At 40.5% G+C, this 20,142-nt stretch overlaps 2 long non-coding RNA genes across 2 annotated transcripts; both read right to left on the bottom strand.

Moving 5' to 3' along the window:
- Positions 1 to 907: 907 nt before the first annotated feature.
- On the bottom strand, positions 908 to 1,683 carry LOC115252088 (uncharacterized). The gene is made up of 3 exons (XR_003890525.1): positions 1,554 to 1,683; positions 1,262 to 1,442; positions 908 to 1,173 (listed from the first exon to the last, which is right to left on the bottom strand). It is a non-coding gene; the product is annotated as an uncharacterized lncRNA (long non-coding RNA).
- Positions 1,684 to 5,178: 3,495 nt separating this feature from the next.
- On the bottom strand, positions 5,179 to 7,819 carry LOC115252094 (uncharacterized). Its single transcript, XR_003890534.1, has 3 exons — positions 7,728 to 7,819; positions 7,124 to 7,163; positions 5,179 to 5,713 (listed from the first exon to the last, which is right to left on the bottom strand). It is a non-coding gene; the product is annotated as an uncharacterized lncRNA (long non-coding RNA).
- Positions 7,820 to 20,142: the final 12,323 nt, after the last annotated feature.

Genomic DNA, 20,142 nt, shown 5'->3' on the forward strand with positions numbered 1-20,142 from the left:
AATAAATGTAGTCCAGCATGAGGATGCAGCCAAGGCGCAATGCTGATTTTTGTTTTGTGCATGGGCAAAAAGGCTGCATGAAATCATCATGTTTTACAAAAGTCTTAGCAGGGAAGCTGAGACTTGAGACCGGTGTACATCCGTCGACAAGAATTCCAGGACACATGTCATCTTTAGATGTAAGGAAGGCAGTGTTTTCCTCTCTTGGAGCAGGAGAACATGGTTTTTATTCTAAGATAAATACCATCCATCTGTCTGGTGCTGTACGGCAGCTGGGTGTGTGTGCCAAAATCAGAGCCCTTCAAGAGACACTCAGGCCTGTGTGTATATTTTCACAGTCTGATTGAAGTAAAACACAGCCTTTAATGTGTCATTTTAAGTGAACACCGGGCCCAAATGAAAACACACACCTACAAGCCCCACTTAATTGAAGGCTACAGGTTTTCACATAGCAGACAGTCTCTTATTCTTCTTCTCCGTTTTTCCAAGGGGAGAAGGGAGCAGTTTTTGAAAATCAATATTCTCAACTTGTTTTCCTGCAAATTAAAGCTGCCATTCTTAGGCTGGTGTCATGGGGACCAGCACTGGGAGATGGAGAGGAATGGGAAATACAGTAGTAAAGTTTTGTATTTCAAAAAAAAGAAATGTAATTCTGCATTATCTCAAAATGATTGAAAGGAAGAAAGAAAGAAAGAGGCTGCAAGACATACAGTCTACACCAAAAGGGAGCTTGGATGCTATTTCTGTTTTCTGACAGAATAGGGAAGAATATTCAACATGAAGAATAAAAATACCATGATATGATCATAATTTCAAATTTCTCCTTCAGATAAAACTGATAACTCTGTGCTGGCATACTTTCCATCTTTAGAAGAAAAATTCCATTGGTTCAAATTCCTCCTTTATTTTCCATCTCAGTAACATGCGATTGCCTGCAGTTAGTCTACATACATGAAATTTACACACAAGACTGCACTCTTCTTGCACTCTTCTCACACTGTCTGTATCCTTGCACTGTTTTTAATATAAATGCTGGTCGTTTTCAGGAAGCTTTGTAGAGCCTAAGAACCTCAATTAGGTCCATCAATATTTGATGGATGGACTCTGATAAGGGCTGCCCCCCCTGCAGTGCCTCTGTGCTGGCGTGCTGTCTTTAATTGTTGGCCCAAAGCGCTGCAGACAGACAAGACTTTGTTTTCTCAGTAATGGATGACACAATTTTGAGAGACTCCACTGTAAGCATGGCGGATGCACTCCTGACCTGTTGTAGCTGATGAAAATGGAGGCATCACGTGATCTGAAGGGCCACAGCAGGACCTGGAAACAACAGTCTCCTCTTCATCCAGCAACGAATAACACTTTCATCGCCATGTCAAGCAAAGCAGGCAGGAGGCTTCATGCCAAGCTTGGCTCTTCAAAAAGGTTTTGCTCTTACAGCCAGCCTGTTTAGATTAAAGGCAGAAGAGGAAATCACAAAAGACAGTTCTCTTCCTCCCTATTTCTGAACACCCCCCACCCCCACCCCCCCAATCTGGCTTGTGTGCTCCTGTCACCTTGGCATGTTGCAATCATATCCTTCATCCTCCCTTGTTCTCCTCTTCCAGGACCCCTGAGTTGTCCTGGGAGATGCCTTTACTGAGGGAGTTCTCTTTATTGACTTCCTGGGTAAATTGATTTTAATAGCCAACACTTGGGGGCCTTTTCTCAAGCACCCCCTGCCCCCCCAAACCCACTTCAGCAGCAGTCACGCCCTGCCATATTTCTCCACTCTGGACGTCTGGGCTTTTTTCCAGGGATATTGGAATAAGAACTGACGAATCTCTTTCAAGGTCCCAAGGAGATAATCTCCTGTCATTTCTGATTTGCATAACATTATTTAAAATTTAATGTAATGGCATTAAGCTATAGAAGACCCTCCCTTTTCTGTGAGCCTACATCTGTTTGCAGTGTGTGAGTGTGGGCACATCTGTTAAGATGCATTTTATCTGCATTTGTGTATACAGAGACACAAAACACTACAGGGGCTCATCTGGGTAATAGGAAGCCACCTTTTCTCTCTACTCCTCTCTTTCTCCCTGTCTTTCCAGGATGACCTCCCCCCCACCATCCAAACTGTCCTGGCAGCAGAGAAAATGGTGGCACTGTGCTTACTATCAACAGCTATCAAAAACAGATGGGCAGATATCGAATCTATCCATGTGAAAACATACGCAAGCACATGTGAAGCAACAAACAAAGCAATAGTGGCGCGTTCCTGGGTACAGGACCGTGGCATAGCCCAGAGGACTGGGGGCCAGATAGCATTCCATTTGCCGGATCAGTACGTGCCCTACTTAGTGGGATGCGATGGGACTCAATTAGGCTGGAACGAATATGAGCTGATAAATTAATTAATGAATACAATGAAATGGCGCAATGAGTTTGCTCATTTGTTCAGGACTGACAAGATCAAACAGCTCCACTACAAAAAGAGTGAGCTTTGATTAACGAAAGATGGATCAGCAAAATGGGAAAAATAATGAATAAGTAAAATACTACTACTAGTATTACTACTACTACTACTACTACTACTACTACTACTAATAATAATAATAATAATAATAATAATTATAATAATACATAGCAAATTCACACATGTACCCAGCGTGTTACAAACAATACAGATAATAACAAAAGCACAAATCCACACACATATCTCTATTCTCCATGGTGGAGCATCTTCCACAAATTAAAAATAAATTCATTCAGAGTCAATTTAGGGAATGTTTGGCGATGCAGGGCAGGAATACCATCTGAGCTCTGGGAATTGTAGATTGCTCCCCCACTCTCTAAGGCATTCTCTTTGTCTATCTATTTGGTGAGTTTAAAAATACAATGATGAATGCATATTTCTTCCAGATGAATAACTTGAAGGGGTTGGCAGCAGATGAATCAGGGAGCAGTTGTGTTGGTAGAGAGACTAGCCAGGTCAGAGCGCTCCACAGTCTGATCCTCTGAAGGCTGGACTTCCTCTGCATAGAGAGAAAAAACACAGGAGATAATCTGGACAACAGTCTGCCACATGGGGCTGGAGATGGTTAAATTCACATCAAAGCATATAGTGGGATCTTTGCACACAATTGCCAATCAGCCAAAAAAAATGGTACTACGCTTGAAGAAGAAAATTCCCATTTCCTCATGTAAGAGCGTGAAAACTCGTTATTCTGAAGAATGAATTAAAGCAGGCCATATTTTAAATGATATTATATTTAAAATCAGGCAGCTTTTACTATGGAATTTTAACAGATTTAGAATAGTCAGTTTAAACACAAAAATGATCAGTAACATCTTGTTTCCATTTCGAGCATCACCTGCACAGAGTTGTAAAATTCAGCTAAAACTAGAAACAGCAGTAAACAACTACATAATGTTGCAACACTTATTCAAGCCTTTTATGGCTCAGAAGGGTGTGGACCTGAAGATATGCATGTGAGGCCCCAATCCCCAGTAGGGATCCCTCCTGGCAGGGCCACTGCGTGTGCCCCTCCCAACTATTGCCCCCTAAAATCCAGCAAGAGAGAATGGCCCTCCTCTTCTTCCATGTCAACTTCAGAGAGCATGCCTCCTTCTGCCTCGGAGCTTTGATACCAAAATAGTCGAGGAAGTGTCTGTCTTAAAATGCCCCAGCAGAGTTTGATCCTGGAGATGGAGGGAGGGAAAAGAAAGAAGAATGGAAAGAAAAAAAACCAACAATGGTTAGACACTGGAGTTTATTTGGAAAAATCAAATTTATTGACTGTTTGGTTGATCACAGGATTAATATTAACTGCAAACAATTTAGATAATGACAATGAACTAAATGAAGAAGAAACATGAAAATACATACATTGAATTAAAAATAATGGCTGACAGACAAAACTCTGTTTTTTTGAATAATGTATTTCAGTGGCTTGTAAGTAGGTCCACAATCAAATGAGTAAAAATACAAAAACAGCATAATTAATACTGCTACTGTCTTCTGTGTCAGGTGTTTCTATTTTAATTGCAAATAGCATCTTTAGCTTCTTGAAAGAACAGCAAACTACGGTGGCATGACACACAAACAGTAACCGCCAAAGCAGATCATGAGCTGCAGCATCATGCAAAGGCTTGATTACTGCTCCCATGAAAGCACAGTCCATTTATTTTGCCTTCCTGTATACAGGTTTCCTCCTAATTTGTGGCAAATTTATCTCCACCCCAGCAATATAGAAAAAGTAGGAATATATATTTAAGGAAAATTTCTTGGCAAGTGTTTTTTTTATATCAAGGAGAGATTTTCTTTGAAAAGAAGCTGACAATCTGAATGTTGAGATCATGAACCACGTCTTCTGATGAACTCCTCAAGCCAAGTTAAATGCAAACTAGATAAGCCTAACTATGACACCAAGAAAAAGCTAGATTTGCATCAAGGCCCCAGTTTGGACAGTGTGGTACATGCTTTTTATATATATGAAGATTATCATTTAATAATTATAGATGACAGAAGTTGGTCATTGTCAAGAAAGTGTCATTTGATCAACAGTTATTCAACATGTAAATTTCCTTGTATGCTCTGCAAGTTTTCCTCTGATGAAAGCACTTCCACCTGTCAAACCAACTGCTGGAAGTGCGCTAAATTAATGATCAAATGAATCACTGAGTAAAGTGTCACCACTGAGTCATGGAAGGACAGAAGGAGAGAATACCAACTTGTAAGACAACACCTAATAAAGAAGGTGACAGAATCTACTATGAATTCATGTAGCCTGTGCGTTGGATGAAAAACAGTTATAGGATCAAGAAATCTCAGTATGTTGTTTGGTTAAATGCACCTGGGTTTTGAATCAGACAAGCACAGTAAGAGGTTTTTAGTTGTTTTTTTTAACCAGGAGGTGATCATTCCCAATAAGGTTGCTGATACTTTTATACACAATTATATGTCTTGGGAGGGAGAAAGGCTAAGATGTAGTGTGCAAGTTGCATGTTAATTACCAGATCTAGTGATATTACTGCTTAAAATATCCAGACATTTCACTACAATTTCAAATTTTTAGGTTCCATATAAAACCCCTCTTGGGAGTGTTCGCTCAGTGCTGATGTTATGGCAGAACTGGAATGTGTTGGCTTGTTCAATAAATGTATCAGCTGATATGTTTGATTAAATAAACTGCATTGATTTTCAACTGATAATATTGGACAAATAAATACAGAAAAATAGTGCTTCCCTTGTTTGAATATATTCAAAGTTATCAAAAACACTCCTTAATCATTTGCTTGCAATTGTTTGTATCTGTACATTACAGAAAATATACTTTGATATAAGAGCAGCTTTATTATAGACACTCACCACAGTGCTATCAAATCAAAAGACTCAGTCTGGAACACTGACAAAATTCATTATTCATCCGCACAAGTTGTATAAGGCTTCACACGAGCACGTCGACTTTTTTGTGAGTGTATAATGCTTTAGGGGATGAGAGCTTGCTTATGGCTTCTGAGGAAAACAGGAGACATGGAAAGAAAGGGGTTTTTGTAAACAATGGCTGATTGTAGGTTTTTGGTGGTTGAAAGAGAGTCACAGTACAGATACTTTGTTCTTCTCGCTGCATTTCCATCCCTATTATGTCGTCCAGGCATTGTGACAGAGTGCCGCAGCTCATCTCATATGCAGTTATCCAGCTAACTACCAGCCTTCCCCCGCTGCTCCTCCGGCCTTTGATAAGAACAGAGGGAAATTAAAATCATGAACCTGAATTATAAATCCAATGACAAGATAGGCTCCGAAGGCTCAGTCTGTGTACCATCTTCCTCGCCTCGTTCTCCTCTCCGTATTTCATCCCTTCTCTCCCTTTTACTCTTGTTCTTCATTTCTTGTTCTTTACTTTTTTAAATACTTTTTCTCCTGCAAAAGCTGGGCTCCCAGCTCCAGATGATTCCACTGTTAGCATATTCCATAAGAGCGAGGGAGAAACCGAGGGAGGACGAGGGGAAAAGTTTCAAATGAAGATAACACACAGTTTGATAAAACTGACAAGGGACTCAATTAAGGCTTCCTGTCAAAGCAAGAGTGATATTTTATTAAGTGGCAGCGTGCCATTCGATGGTTACATCAAGCGACACATCTATAGACGAGAGGGCTGCACCAGCTGGGTAAGAGGGACACATGTTGCCACTTTCAGGAAACATCAGTCAAAACTCACTTCATCAAATCTGTTAAAAAATTAAGAGGCCTCAATATGAGGATGCTCATTTACTTTTTCATGCTCCACCCGTCATGTTTAGTAGAAATTCTTGCTGCCCTCCTTCCTCCCAAATGCAAAGTCTTCTGGTCTGAGATGTGTTGTGTTCACATCACAAGCATCAGAAGAAGACAACGGTCGACGACGTGCGTCACATATGCTGTAGAAATGGATTTTTATGATGAATTTGCTGGTTTTGTAGCAGCATTTCCAGTTTGAGGGAGGATTTTGAACAATGTTTTCAGTCATTACTTTCTTTAAAAAAAGGAGAAAAATAGACAACCATTGCATATTTTAGGGCATTTTAGGACATTTGTCCATGCAGCCCCCTTCATGATACATGTTTATAAACCAACCAACCATTTCGACTGAATAATGTCATAACTCCATTAAGTAGTACTCTTTAAGACATGAATTATTCGCAATTCATTTTTTCCCATAAACATATTTTATAAATGAACATAAAGCACAGTATGAATTAATCTCAGTCCACCTTGAATTGCAACATACTGAGTATATGTGCTGTCTTCTTCTGTTCTAGACAAGCAGCTATAACATCAGGAAACATCTGGTAGTGTCATCTGGCCCTTAATATCGATATCGAGCTCACACACACGTTCACAGTGAAGACATATTCAACATCACGTGGTTCAGGGATTGAAGGCTTAGTCCTACGAGGGCCACGATCCAGCAGGTTTTCCCTCCTACCAATTCGAAAAGCATTTACACATGAACCTGAAGCTACCTGCAGCCATTGTAGGTCTTGATTGCCCATTTCTGGTCTAACTAACAGGTTCTTATACGCAAGTTTGGGATTATAAACCAATTTCTCTACAGATCCTGTGTGTCTGTGTGTGTTTCTGCGTGTGTCTGGTCTTACGTACCTGACAAAGCTCACTGCCGACCATACATAGTCTGTTTCATCTAGAACAAAAGCTCAGTTGGAGAACACAAAAGGCCAGGTTCAAAAGCATTGCAGGCGTCAGGAGCACAGGCCTAGATACATGAAACAATCAGTGTCAGCTTGTCCAGAACTACAAGTGATGTGATGCTTCTACAACAGTGCCCAACAAGCAGGACTCTGTTCAGACAAGACCAGATTAAAGTTCTGGGTAGTTCAAATAGAGTGTTGATGATTAATTTAGAAAAAAATGTTTCTGTTGTTTGGATCATTGATTAATGTGTTGCTCCAAAATGACTGATTTATTCATGGGATGTGTGACTTTGCTGTGGAACAGCTAGGTGAGTGTTGGAAAAATAAAGGTCTGTATACTTTTTGCAGTTTTTACACTTTTTACATTTTCACCATAATATTAAAATAGCATATTTACAGATAAATAATTTGATTATAGTTTTTTTTTAATTTTGACAACTTTTAACTAACTTGTTCAACATTCATGCTTTACAGATCATAATGAAAAATCACAAACTCAACATATTTTGTGTGTGTGAAATGTTCTAGGTAGTGTTTTGTCTTTGACTTGATACCTGCAGGCTGTTCTTCTTTGATAAGCTCCCAGAGTGTTGTTCGCCCAGAGGCACTGTGTCCATGTTGACCTGGTTTTGGTCTCCTTACCATCATGACCCTAGAAAACCAGAAAGAACTTTGAGAATCAGGGTTGTGTGAGTCACACTGAGTTTCTATATCATGTCTGCTTGGCCCCAGGATGGAACATCACAATGAGCGGCTATATTGACTCATATTTCTTGACTGGTTCAGGAGGCTCTCACATAGCACTCAATTACAACACTCCTCACCTCTACAGAAGCTGCCAATTCTTACTATGACTCAGGTGAGCATGAACAGCAGAGGAATCGACTACATCAACATCCACTTGCAGGGTTGTTTTTCACTTGTGTGTTTCAAGCTATGTTAGTTGTCTTGGACCGTTCAGTGGAACAGAAGTAACTTGTTTTAGACTGTTTATAACATTAACTGTTGGCTGGGACCTTGCTTTTAGTCTGCTAATGGCCCAGTTGATACCCTGACTTACAGCAAGATAAATGGTGCCATGTTTGTTCTCAGAAAAGTACAGATGGTTCGCTTACAGTACATTAAGTGTTCCAGAAAGGACTAAGCTATAGGAAAACCAGCCGGATGTCCTAAAGAACTCAGCTGTCATTGGGACACATGTGGGTTTGAATGAAATGGATGACTCAAATTTAAATTAGGCGTAAAATTAGAAGAGAGAAAGCTCAATATTTCTATTAGACTTGTTGGGGCTGTCTGAAATGGGTAAACAGATAAATGAATCTATCTACATATCGGTGATGTTGTGTGGTGTAAGATTTTTTTATTATTTTTTTTAATTTAGCTGATTACAAATAGAGGAGAATTCAAGAGAAATGTCCGTTTCATTGTGTGTCCCAAATAATAAAAGAGCTCCAGATGTCTGAATCACTAGCACACAAAATAACAAATTATTACTTACATGACTTCTGTCTAAGCCTGAAACTTTGTATATAAAGTATTTCTGAAATATCAATAAAGAATTTGAAGGATGAAAATCATTCTGCATGAAGAACTAGCAGAAAAAGAAAAAGAAAAGAACATATAACCAAGAATGAGCCCCCATGGACATCTAGTAAGTCCACAAGAAATTGCAGATTGTAGCACACAAGTATTAAAGGCTCAGGAAATCATCATTTAAAGATTACACTTTGCTGCTTTTGCCTGTCAGTCATGAATCAACCTTTGCAATTTGGACAGAAAGGTGAAAAAAACCTTCATAATTTTGGACTGGCCCAATTCTTTTTTGGTCTTTTTGGTTTTAAAATAGTATACTCTAAGTATATTTATTAGTAGTTGACACTGGAAATGAAATATATCAGCAAGCCACAATATTTCTTGACATCAGTTGGGGTTGTAAGTGCCCTGTGGTTAAAGAGAAAACACATTTAACCAGAAAACAATAACAAATGTAAATAGTTATACTGTAGCAGTTGGCTGATTAGTTGCAAGAGCAGCCGTTTCTTTTTGCAGATGGGGACACGGTAACGAGATGAACAAGAAGAAAAGTGACAAGACTGTGATATAGGCAAGCAATACTACTCAAACCGCTCATGCTGCACTTTGATTTACTCCCTCCAGTGGTTAGAGCCATTTTGATTTTGCCCTCCTGTAGTGTACTTAGACTCCTTTTCTCCTTAAAATCCAAGTCTGATAAGACATTGTTCTTCACCTAAGTTATGTATGACAAATGCCTGAGGCTGAATCACCATCAAAGCCGCGCAATGAAGGAACATGGTGCTTCCAAGCTTCTTAGCGTTGACAGATGTCACTTTTGAAGTGAGCGAGGAGATGAAAGTGGCAGGGATGTGACGGGCGGCGTGAGGACAGCTTCTCCGCAGTGACCTGCCATCATCAGTGCTACTGTGGTGTAATGAAGGGAGACTGGAGGGGCCCAGAAACGCCATGATACCGTCTGGGGTATTTGTCTCGATCTACACTGGGGACTAAGTTTTAAATGTCATACCCACCTTCCTTGCAAGCAGGCAGCACCCAACCTGGCAGCCCATCAGCCACCACGAACCACAGACACCACGCCTCTTCTACCCAATTGGGATGGAAGTGTCTCCCTTGGTTACACTGGCTGCTCTGCCAGTGGATTCGTCAGGGTATAGAGAGAATAGCTAATCTAAGGGAACCAGCAGCCCAGAATCAAAGGGCTACTGGCTTCTCTCTTCCTTGTGTGCAGCAACACTCACCTGGGTGCTATCCCCGGTGTGACAGAGCAAGCTCAAGAGGACTTGGTAAACAAGCTAGAGCAATGCAACATTCAGAAAGAGGCAGCTACTGCAGGGAAACCAAAACAAACTCTTAACTCTGGGAAATTCACAGAACGTTTTCCCCCTGCTTTCCCTACTGTTCCCCATGTCTTTATTGTGGCTTGATATGTCACCACCGTCTATATCCCATACTTACTCAGGACTTCAAGTGGCTGTCTCTATTTTGCTGGGCCATAAATTATTCAGTACCATGTGTCTTCTTAGTATCTCTGCTTTCCGTTGGGATGCTATCTTATCCCCCTTTCTGAAAGATGGCTGCTGCTTTGAGATAGAGTTTGCAAAAGGTAACACAGGAACTTCAGCACCGACAACCACTTTCCTAGTAGGAGCTCTTGTCAAGTACATATATTTGTTCCGGCACAAGAAAAATATGAAAAAGAAAAACAAGGGGAAAAAAGTTATATCTGAATACAACATGGAAACCAACAAGCTCCACTGCTACTACTACAACAGACTAGCAGCTAAGCTAAAAATATGAACAGTATTGTGTATTGAGGAGTTTGTTTTGTTTCCCAAGTGCGTGTGTGTCTGTTTGTGTGTGTGTGTCTGTTTGTGTGTGTGTGTGTGTGTAGTGCTGCCGGCCCACTGTATGTAAATAGCCATATGAGACTGCATAGCATTACTGTCCAGACACTGAAGAGGTGACCTGATCCCAATTAATCACACAATCCCAGGGAGAACTGTCACGTCCCATCTCCATCAGCTGCACCATCCTGTTCTGTCTCCTTCTCTTTTCTTGTCATCTCTTTTCCTCTCCCTTTCTTCCTCAAACACACACTCCTAGACACACATCCGACAGACAGACCCCCGCCGTCTCCCTCCTTTTGTTCAAACGCAGGGTCTGAATCTGACAGGTCAGCTGGCACGGGCCAGTTAGTCCCCACCTGTCCCTTAGCTTCTTCCCCCAGAAGGCAAAATGCCAGAGAAGTGGAGAAGAGGCACTTCTATCTTTACATCTGCCACATTAAGGGCTTTCATCCCCCAGAGTTGCTTCACTGGTATCTGGGAAGAAAACATGTATTTAATGGGTTATCATACGGGATTATCTGCAAGAATACATATTTTAGATTTATGATGCTGGTTTCATTAAAGCATTATAAAGCAAGAATGTATCACAGGAAATATGATGGTGTCATTTTGATAAACTCATCGTTGAAACACTTTCCCCCTAATTGTATATTTGTGCCATTTTTTCTGTCGCTGTATTTACAGGAGGGATTTCATGCTCCAAGTCACTACTTGAAAAAGGATAAGCGACAAAAAAACTCGATATAGTAGATTCAGTTTGACTCCTGTGTGACCTGCAGCTCAAAGTTTAATGGGGCTGTCTGTCAAAAACCATGAAATTGTACATATCCCATATTTTATGATCTCTTTTCATATAGGAGAGATCAAAACACCAGGTGTGTCTATAAAGTGGCGCACTGGGTGTAGGAGTCATGTTGTAGCTTTGTCTTGATTCATCTTGATGTAATATTTGCGTATTCCCTTTGAAAAATGGAAAACTGGCATCTTGTGAAATCACTGAAGAAGTCAAGAGACTTTGAATCACATGTTGTTAAAGTTCTTTTGCTTCATTCATCTGTTCTCAGACTTTTGGTGCCAGCATATTTAGGCAGCTTCCATTTGTACTGCTACATTTATTGAGCTGTAATATCAAAATAATAGCTGCTTATGTTTAAATTGTTGTAGATATGGGTATTTTTTTTAGATCAACATATTTTTAATCAGAAACGCCACCAGTACCTTTTCTGACCATCGGGCCCATGCATTATTTTAAAAACTTTTGGAAGTTGACTAATATATATCAGACTTTACGCTGAATGTAAAAATGATCTGCATTATTATAGCTGGACTATAAGAGGAAACCTGTCAAAATAGAAATTGCATTCCCCCTGTGGCTCTTGGTATATTTGGATTGCTTAATAGGACTAGGTGTTACAATTCCTAAATGAATCATAAATGAATTTAAATTAATGTTTTATTCAACTTTTGTTGCTCACAACCATTACAGCTATGGAGCACATGCAGAACACTGAGCCTTTTTGGTCCAGTTCAGAAATTAGTTCAGCTTTCATCCAGCATACGTGGTGGTTCAGCTTGTGGAACATTTCTTTGGCCTCACTTCTTAATGTTGACAAGTCTGTTGGGATCAGACAAAGACATTGAATATTTTTTCTTTCTTTTTATTTGTCGAACCATTGGTTGGGTATGTAACACTTGTGGTCCGTAAAGATATGCAGTGTTTCTGTGGGTTTAGTTAGTTTATATGAACTTTACAATGGTAGAACTTACAATGCTTTTGAACTTAAATAAACTTGAACTTCACTTTAAATCAAGGAGTAAGTTGCATTCATTAGATTATTCTGAATCTCACCATAAGAAGTAATCGAACTGAGGAATAATGTGCCAAGGGGCCATTGTTGGGGCCACAGAGGACCCTGAAAGGGGGAGAATGCCTGTGTCTTGGGAGTCAGCTTTAGAGAAAAGAGGATGAGAGGGTGGGTCTGTATTCCCACAAAACAATAAACTACCCTCCCCTTACATCATCTTGGATACATTCCCAATCCTGCCTCAACTTTAACTGTATTTTCTCACATTTCAGTGGAAAAGAAAATGGAAAATTGGACAAAAATGGAACAGTGGGATATGCATTTCCAATGATAATGAGGCCCCATGTGGCTCCCTCCATTTTAAATCTTCTTAATCATCAGGTGAGTGAGAACTGTTATACTAGGAATTCACCAAGGACACAGAGAATGCAGGTGTGTAACAATCGCTACACATCTCTGATAACCGCAGCACCAACTGCGCCAAGAGAAACTTCAGAAAAGAAATCCTTCTATATCTGTATAATGCTTTTGCATTTTATTGCAAAATGGCACTAGTTTGGCACCAGTTGTTTTCTTTGTGGTTCGTTTGCTATCCCATTGAGTAACTGCAACTTATTTTTACCAAGTAGTATATAATTTGTATTACATTCTTTCATCTGCTGTAGACAGTTCACAAAATAATATTCAATTGCTTGTCACAAATATGTAGAAAAGATGGAAAAGGGGGCAAAAATAAGAAAGTGTGTAAAGATAATTAACACTTAATTAACAGTTAGTTAATTAACAGACCATTCAGGCATAATCAAAATTGTGAGAATGCGGTTTTCAAAAATAAGAAAGTTTTTTATTTCTGAAGCGGCTAAATACTGATCCTTAGAGTAAACGGGAACTCCCATTGGATCATGTATTTACTGCATTGTATTCATATTAATATGCACTGAAAAAATACATTAATATACGCTACAACAAATATGAAGTAAAGAGTGTAAAATCAATGCTGGGAAAGCTGTGGATGAGTCTATAAATGAGACTTAAATATCATGAAGCTGTTGGTCAGCCCGATAAACCAATCAGAACCTATATATTTGAGTGTGATTCGTTCAGATGGAAACCCAGTTTATCCGGAAAACATGTCAAATTTGGCTAAGTGTGTTTGTCATGAAGAAAGACTACACATAAAAGTAAAGGTGAGCACCAGCAGCATTTAAAGAAGGTAAACAAAATTTGGACTTTCATTTCCATCTATAAAATATTAATCCTGCATGGTTCAGTTGCTTTGACATAATCTGCTGTCGACCCAGACCAGGTAATTATGAGCTACAAAGCTCAGTGACCTTGTCAAAAAGAGGAGGGAGCACATTCTGTCTGGTTATCACAAACACACACGAGCACATATGCATAACCACACCTGGTCCACGGCTGTTTACCTGCCAGGTTAAAGGCCTGAAGTCAGTGACAGATGGAGATTTAATAAGAAAAGCAGTAGCAGGAGAAGATAATTAATATGCAGGAAGGCTAAAATGTGAGGGGTTGGAGCAGAAACTGAAACGAGAGTGACAGTAGAAAGTAGAGGGAGGGGTTGGGGGTTACAGATTTATGAGAGGGTTAAATGCCACAAATGCCATGTCTCAAGGCCTCATAAAGACAAGCTCTGCTTTGCTCCGGAGGTCAAGGCATACACAGATGCACCTGTGTGATAGTCACTGAGGCCTGGTTGAATGGATGGAGCGAGTAAGCTATGGAGTTTAGGCTCTTTAGCCTGCATATTGTCTGAGACAACTGGCTGTACCAAAATAAACAGTGTAGCCTTCTTAAAGGGGATTAGAATGAAATAGTTGCTTTGTGTTGTGTCTGCAACATATGCCAGTAAAAGAGGGGTTAGTGTGTCACTCAGCTTTATGCGTTTGCCATTTTCATATAGTTTGTGTGATATTAGTGCAATAATAGAAACCCCTTAGTCCATTTTTAGTCATATGAACCAACAAAAAGGTGGTATAAAAAATCCCAATTTACTCTAAATGTCTTCTTGAAGGTGCCTACTTGTCATGGAGGATACTTTCAAATACTCTGTTCCTTGTTGTTACTGCTGCTTTATAAGCGTAACCTTTTTAACTCGCATTAGACTTTTAAAAGAAAAAAAGGACATTTTTACAAAACTAAATCTTACATTTTTTTTATTAGCCTGTGCCTGAACCCCGTCTGCTTGCTATTATTGGATCATATCCCAGTTGACCTATTACATCCCATACTCAACAATTAACAAATGAGCAAAACTGGTGCCATGATGAGCAGTGAAAGTGAGTTGACACAGATAAAAATGTGGGCCAACCTACTGTGTCTCACCCTTGCACTCACCATTGTCTCTCTCCATTGTCTGCTGCTGCCCTCTGGTTCTGTTATACATTTATATCAACTTTAAGAGCTTTGGTTGGGGAAACGAGGGGCTCTGGCAGGAAATCTAGGCTAGTTTGTATCTGAAAAATCAAAGTGCATTAGCTTAGCTCATTAATCTTACATTTGTCTTCAGTAAATTGCCTCCTGTACAGGTATTTTCATTGGGTAGTGTTAAATTAGTAAACCAGGAACAGTAAGTTCCCTATACATGTTAATTAACATGTTAAACTTTATACAGTAACATTTGTATTAATATGTGTAAAGTGTTACATCTAACTTTGTAAATCAATATTTCTGTGTTGGAATCTTCCTGCTGAACGAAAAAGCCAAGTGGCAGGTTGAAGATGCCAGCAGCCGACCAGCATGCAAAAAGTGTCTTCAGCCAGCCAGTTAAACCCCAGATGGTTGGCCAAACTGTGGTCAATGGAGTCAGCAGGAGGCAGCATTACAGTCATCCATGGTTATCAAAGCTACCATGATCCCCATGGTAACGCATAGATCTGGAGTCATCAGATGAGCCAAATTTTCAATGGAGAGGGACAATGTGCCACATTCTGTCCAGACCAGACAGCAGTGACTCAGACAATAAGCAGAACACGTCACCTGCCGTGTAAACCAAGCCAAGGCAGTGTGGTGGCAAGGATCAGAGTCTTCGATCATTTAACGTTTTTTGCAACTTTTTCATGTAAAGTGTTGTTATTTGTTAAACTAGACAGTCATAGGCAGCCTCTAGCCAATTACAGAATGGCATTTGGTCAGGGCACGTGCTATATGAGACAACAAATTAAAATCACTTATGGCAAGGATAATATCCTGTGATTTAGTCCTGAACAAAACGGCTTTGGGAGGATTATCCTCAATGTAACCTGATCCCATTCTCTCTCCCACTCAAACACACACACACACACACACACACACACAGATTTGACAGATGACAAGACAACTGCACAGCTAGGGCTCGTGCATGTACATGCCTCTTTCATTCCCAGACAGGTCGTGATGAAGTACAAATCTACCGTCTAATAGGCAGACGGGGGTGTTGCAAACACGTGCTAGTATATACATCCTTTTTTTGTTAAGCTACTTGCTTTGCTAGTTACCTCCATCTGATGGCCATTCCATTCCATTTTGACTTAGGGCATATTGGCTCACATTTATGATTATGCCCAATAGAGTTTTACCAATTCCAGCATATAGTATAACTGGTAACACATGGTCAGCAGGACTGAATTAAACTAGATTATGTCCCACCTTGTGTCTGTATCTCTTCATTCGAAGCAAAGTTGAGATGCGTGCAACATCAGTCATATGGAAAATCATCTCTGTAAACTTTGTAGACAAGGATCACCAATTCAGCAAATGTGGCTCACATAAATCCAATGCTTCTTTATTCTAATGCAGGTTGAGGCTTACATTCCAGTTTATAGTTTTATAGTAATAGATTTTTCACTTATAATTCATGTGACTTTGAACGTCTAGTACAATTACAATGAAGCCTGGGAAAATGACGTCCTACTTCGGCCATTTCAGCCCACCGCTGTTTCCAATTCTGATTGTCTGACTACCAAAATAAACCTCTTCACCATTTATCCCAACCAGCCAAGGCTGAGCTCAGTGAGCTAATGGCTATTGCTGTTCAAGCCATGATTGACATAGTCAATCTGCTTGCCCTACAGACACTTGTGGCTCCAGTGTTCTGCCAAACCTCCGTCTAACTGCTCCATGAGCATTTTTAAAGAAACCACAGAAACGCAACCTAAAACCACAAATGTGCACATCGATGTGGGCTAAGTTTAAACTGGCGCGTTGCACTGTACTTTCCTGCACCTCAGGACCACTGAAATTGACCTTGACATGCAAAGGGATTGTTTAAGGGATGTGTTTGCTCATGTGCTCCACACTAGTGGAGTCTGCCGGACCACTAAGAGAGAGAACATGAAGCACTGTCAGGTTGTTGTGGTGGCCTTTGTGGTCAGACTGATCTTCACATTTCCCCGATGTTGAGTCACCGCAAGAGCATCTTTCCAATGGTCAAGACAGGAAAAGAAACTTGGTTGACTAAACTGAGTGGGGAAAGCAATATATCTTTGTAAAATACCCATGTTTGAGGACAAATTGAGGCAAAAAGGGTCTGCCCGAAGTGATTAGAAAGAAAATTTACATGAATGGCCTCACATATACACACACAAAAAAAAAAAATTAAAAAGCTGACCTGGCCCGAGCTTTTTAAATGGTTTGCTTTGTAATTATGAAGAGCATTTCTGGCAGTCATTGAAATTCAATTATATTTATAATTCAGAAATTCAATCAGTCTGATATAAAATCATTCACTCTGCCAAAATGTATGACATGGACTCTGTCTGAGAACATTAGTCTGGCAATTTGAGACCTTGCCCTCACAAATCACTGTACAAAGCACAACAGGGAACAAAGCAAAACTGACCTTTCAAATGATTAAGCTGAAACATTATCATTTTTTTCCCTTTTTTTACTCCCATTGATCACAACAACTGGTTTGGCAGTACAGAGCTGGCAGGGGCAAATTCCATCTATGATTTCAGTTCAGAGCTGCTGGGTTGAGGGGCCAAGCTGGCCAGTGCCCATCTGGAGAGGGCCAAGTGTCTGCTTTACTCAGGCTCAATGCACACTGGTGATTACTGTGATGGTGTGGCGGCGGTCACGGTGGTGTGGTTATAAATATAAGCCCTGGTCTGATCCCTCTTGTTCATAAACAGAGGTTGGAGCTGCTGTGGGAACTGAGCACAAAGGGTTGCGGGCCTCTCAGGGCCATGCCTCAGGTTTGTCTGGCCAGCTGCTGGTGTCTCACCAGATGAGGACAGTTGGGCAGCAAATGAGGGGACTGAACAGCATTTCAGAGAAATGAAGCCAGTGGCTGGCACTGAAAGAGATGGTGGCAGAGATTCTAGACCTGGAACATGAGGGTACAAAGAGATTACAGGGCATTGCTTCAAATTGACTGGGAGATTTCTCTGCACTGCTTAAAAGCTTGACTGTTCCATGCAAAATTCAGAAGTGCAAAGTAGCAGAAAATAAATAGCAGGTTTGACAACAAATTGTCTATATCTGTATCTTCATATACAGTGAAAATAGGCATATGACGCCACAGCGTTACTGGATGAACAGTCGTGAATACCAAATATACATCTCCTCCACTTGATCTAATTAGTGTTGGGGGGACTCTGGTGGACTTCCTCTGCCATGTTGCCCACTAATCCATGAGTGGGTCGGCTCACCACCAGTAACCCCTCTGCTCTCTCAACTCCTGCCCACAAGTGGGCTTGCTAAGACTGCTCCATGCCCAATCCTATATTAACATTAGCATCAAGGGTTAAGCCGCTAATGCTGCCAGCTGTGCACGGCTGCCCACCCCCAACACACAGACACACACGCAGGCAAATCCTTTTAGAACAATGAAATGGCAAAGAGGCTGGACAGCTGGGATGGGGCTTGGGTGGGGTGGCATCCCCGGGGGGTAAATGTGACTGTGGTGCCCTCTTGTGCCAAAGTGTTTTTCAGAAGAGTGGAAGTGGAAGCATAACGTAAATAAAATGAATAATTTTTTTCTGGATGAATTAACAGTGTAATAAACTATAAACCTCTTCTGTATCAATGCTCAAATGAAATGTGACAGTTAAATTTAAAAGTTCCAAATTGCGCTTATATTGTAAATTACTTTTAAGATGTAATATTTGTTAATAACCAACTTTTATACCAGTGGTCAAACCCAATCGGAAATGTTGACAGTTGTGGTGCCTGGCTTTACTAAACCATGTCAAGACAGCAGACTGGTGTTGTAGCACCCAGATGAGAAGGCCATGGCTGAACTGGCGACACTGCTTTTTCAGTTAAGCTGATAATTGCCCTTATTGATGTATAAAAGATATCCCACAGAGCCTTGTGAAACACCATTAGCAGGCAGAAGCTAAATTGTTCATGAGCTGCCTCCAAATGAGGAAGAAGGGCAGAAAAAACCAATGAAGATTAATAAGACTTCCCCTGGAGTGTGATAATAACATGATTTGTGTGTGTGTGTGTGTGTGTGTGTGTGTGTGTGTGTGTGTGTGCGCGTGTGTGTGTGTGTGTGTGTGTGGGAGGGTGGGTGGGTGTGTAGGCTTGTGTGGGGATGGGTATTTTCAGCTCAGCCTCTGAAGATTTTCCATTACTAACAGACATTCGTGGGGGGGAAGCTAATCTATTTTAAAATCTTAAATAGAGGGGAAAGATGTAATGTCATTTAGCATTTAGGAAAGGGTGATGGTCATTATCATAATGTCCCTCCTCCTCGTTTCGACCAAGGCCGCTGAAGTCTAAATGCTGACACTTCTGTCTCCACAGCTCCACCAACACACACTCTTGAGGCACCACGTGATGCTGTCTTCCATGTACGCAGTAAAGTCAGAGGCTCTGGTAAAGTTGATCTTTGCGTGATGCCCATTAGAGAGTCCAAACTCAGCTAACAGTGACTTTTGGCCACAAAGAACAATTAACACAACACATTGATCACAAAGGGGACATAAATCAAAGGGCAGAAAGCAGAAAGTGAGTGCTTAGTGAAACTTTATGAGCTAAATCTCAGCCATGTAGTGTAATGTTAACATTTTTAAAAGTAAGCTTGACACACCATTATCTTAACTCCATAGCACGATAAAAACCCAGCTTAATTACTAACTTGCATGTCACGAAGAGTTCTACTCCTTACTATACACTGAAAATTAGATCAAATTTGGATAGCTATACTTTTTCAACTTCAGATTTCAGAGCATGAGCTTGAAAAAGGGAGTTGAAAGAACCCATTACAAATATTCATGGGCTCGACTGCAAAAGGAAATTTGTGAAATATTAAACAGAGCATTGCATGCGCAATCTAAGGACTCCTGAAACCTCTGTGTGTGCATTCATATCCAAACCCCCCTAATTATTCAGAAAGGGAAGCCAGGGAAATTCTGATAGGGCTTATCAATGAGAAATGACATCTTGTTAAGTTAGGAATTCTCTTTGTGTTAGCAAGGTTTCTCTAGTTAATCTGGCACCTTTCTTGATCTGCATTGAGGTAATTGGAATGCACCATGAAAATGCCTGCTGCATTAAGCCAACAAAGAAGAAAGGGAAGGAAATGGTTGCCACAACACGCACCAGCTTTCTAATCAAACCCTCCATCTCACTGTAGAAAAGTAGGTTTGTACTTTTTTTAACGAGGACGTGGAGACTGAATGGCTCAGGCTGCTCTAATATGGCAGATTACAGCTCCAATTAAGTAAACTTTCACTGTGACATCAAGTAGAGTTTAAACGTTATTTCTTTGGGTAGGCAAAAGTGTGCCTTTTGCTGGTTTCCATGACAAAAAAACAATGTGCAGCAGAATGCAG

Source organism: Takifugu rubripes, chromosome 13, assembly GCF_901000725.2.
Source record: "Takifugu rubripes chromosome 13, fTakRub1.2, whole genome shotgun sequence".
NCBI classification, from domain to species: Eukaryota; Metazoa; Chordata; class Actinopteri; order Tetraodontiformes; family Tetraodontidae; genus Takifugu; species Takifugu rubripes.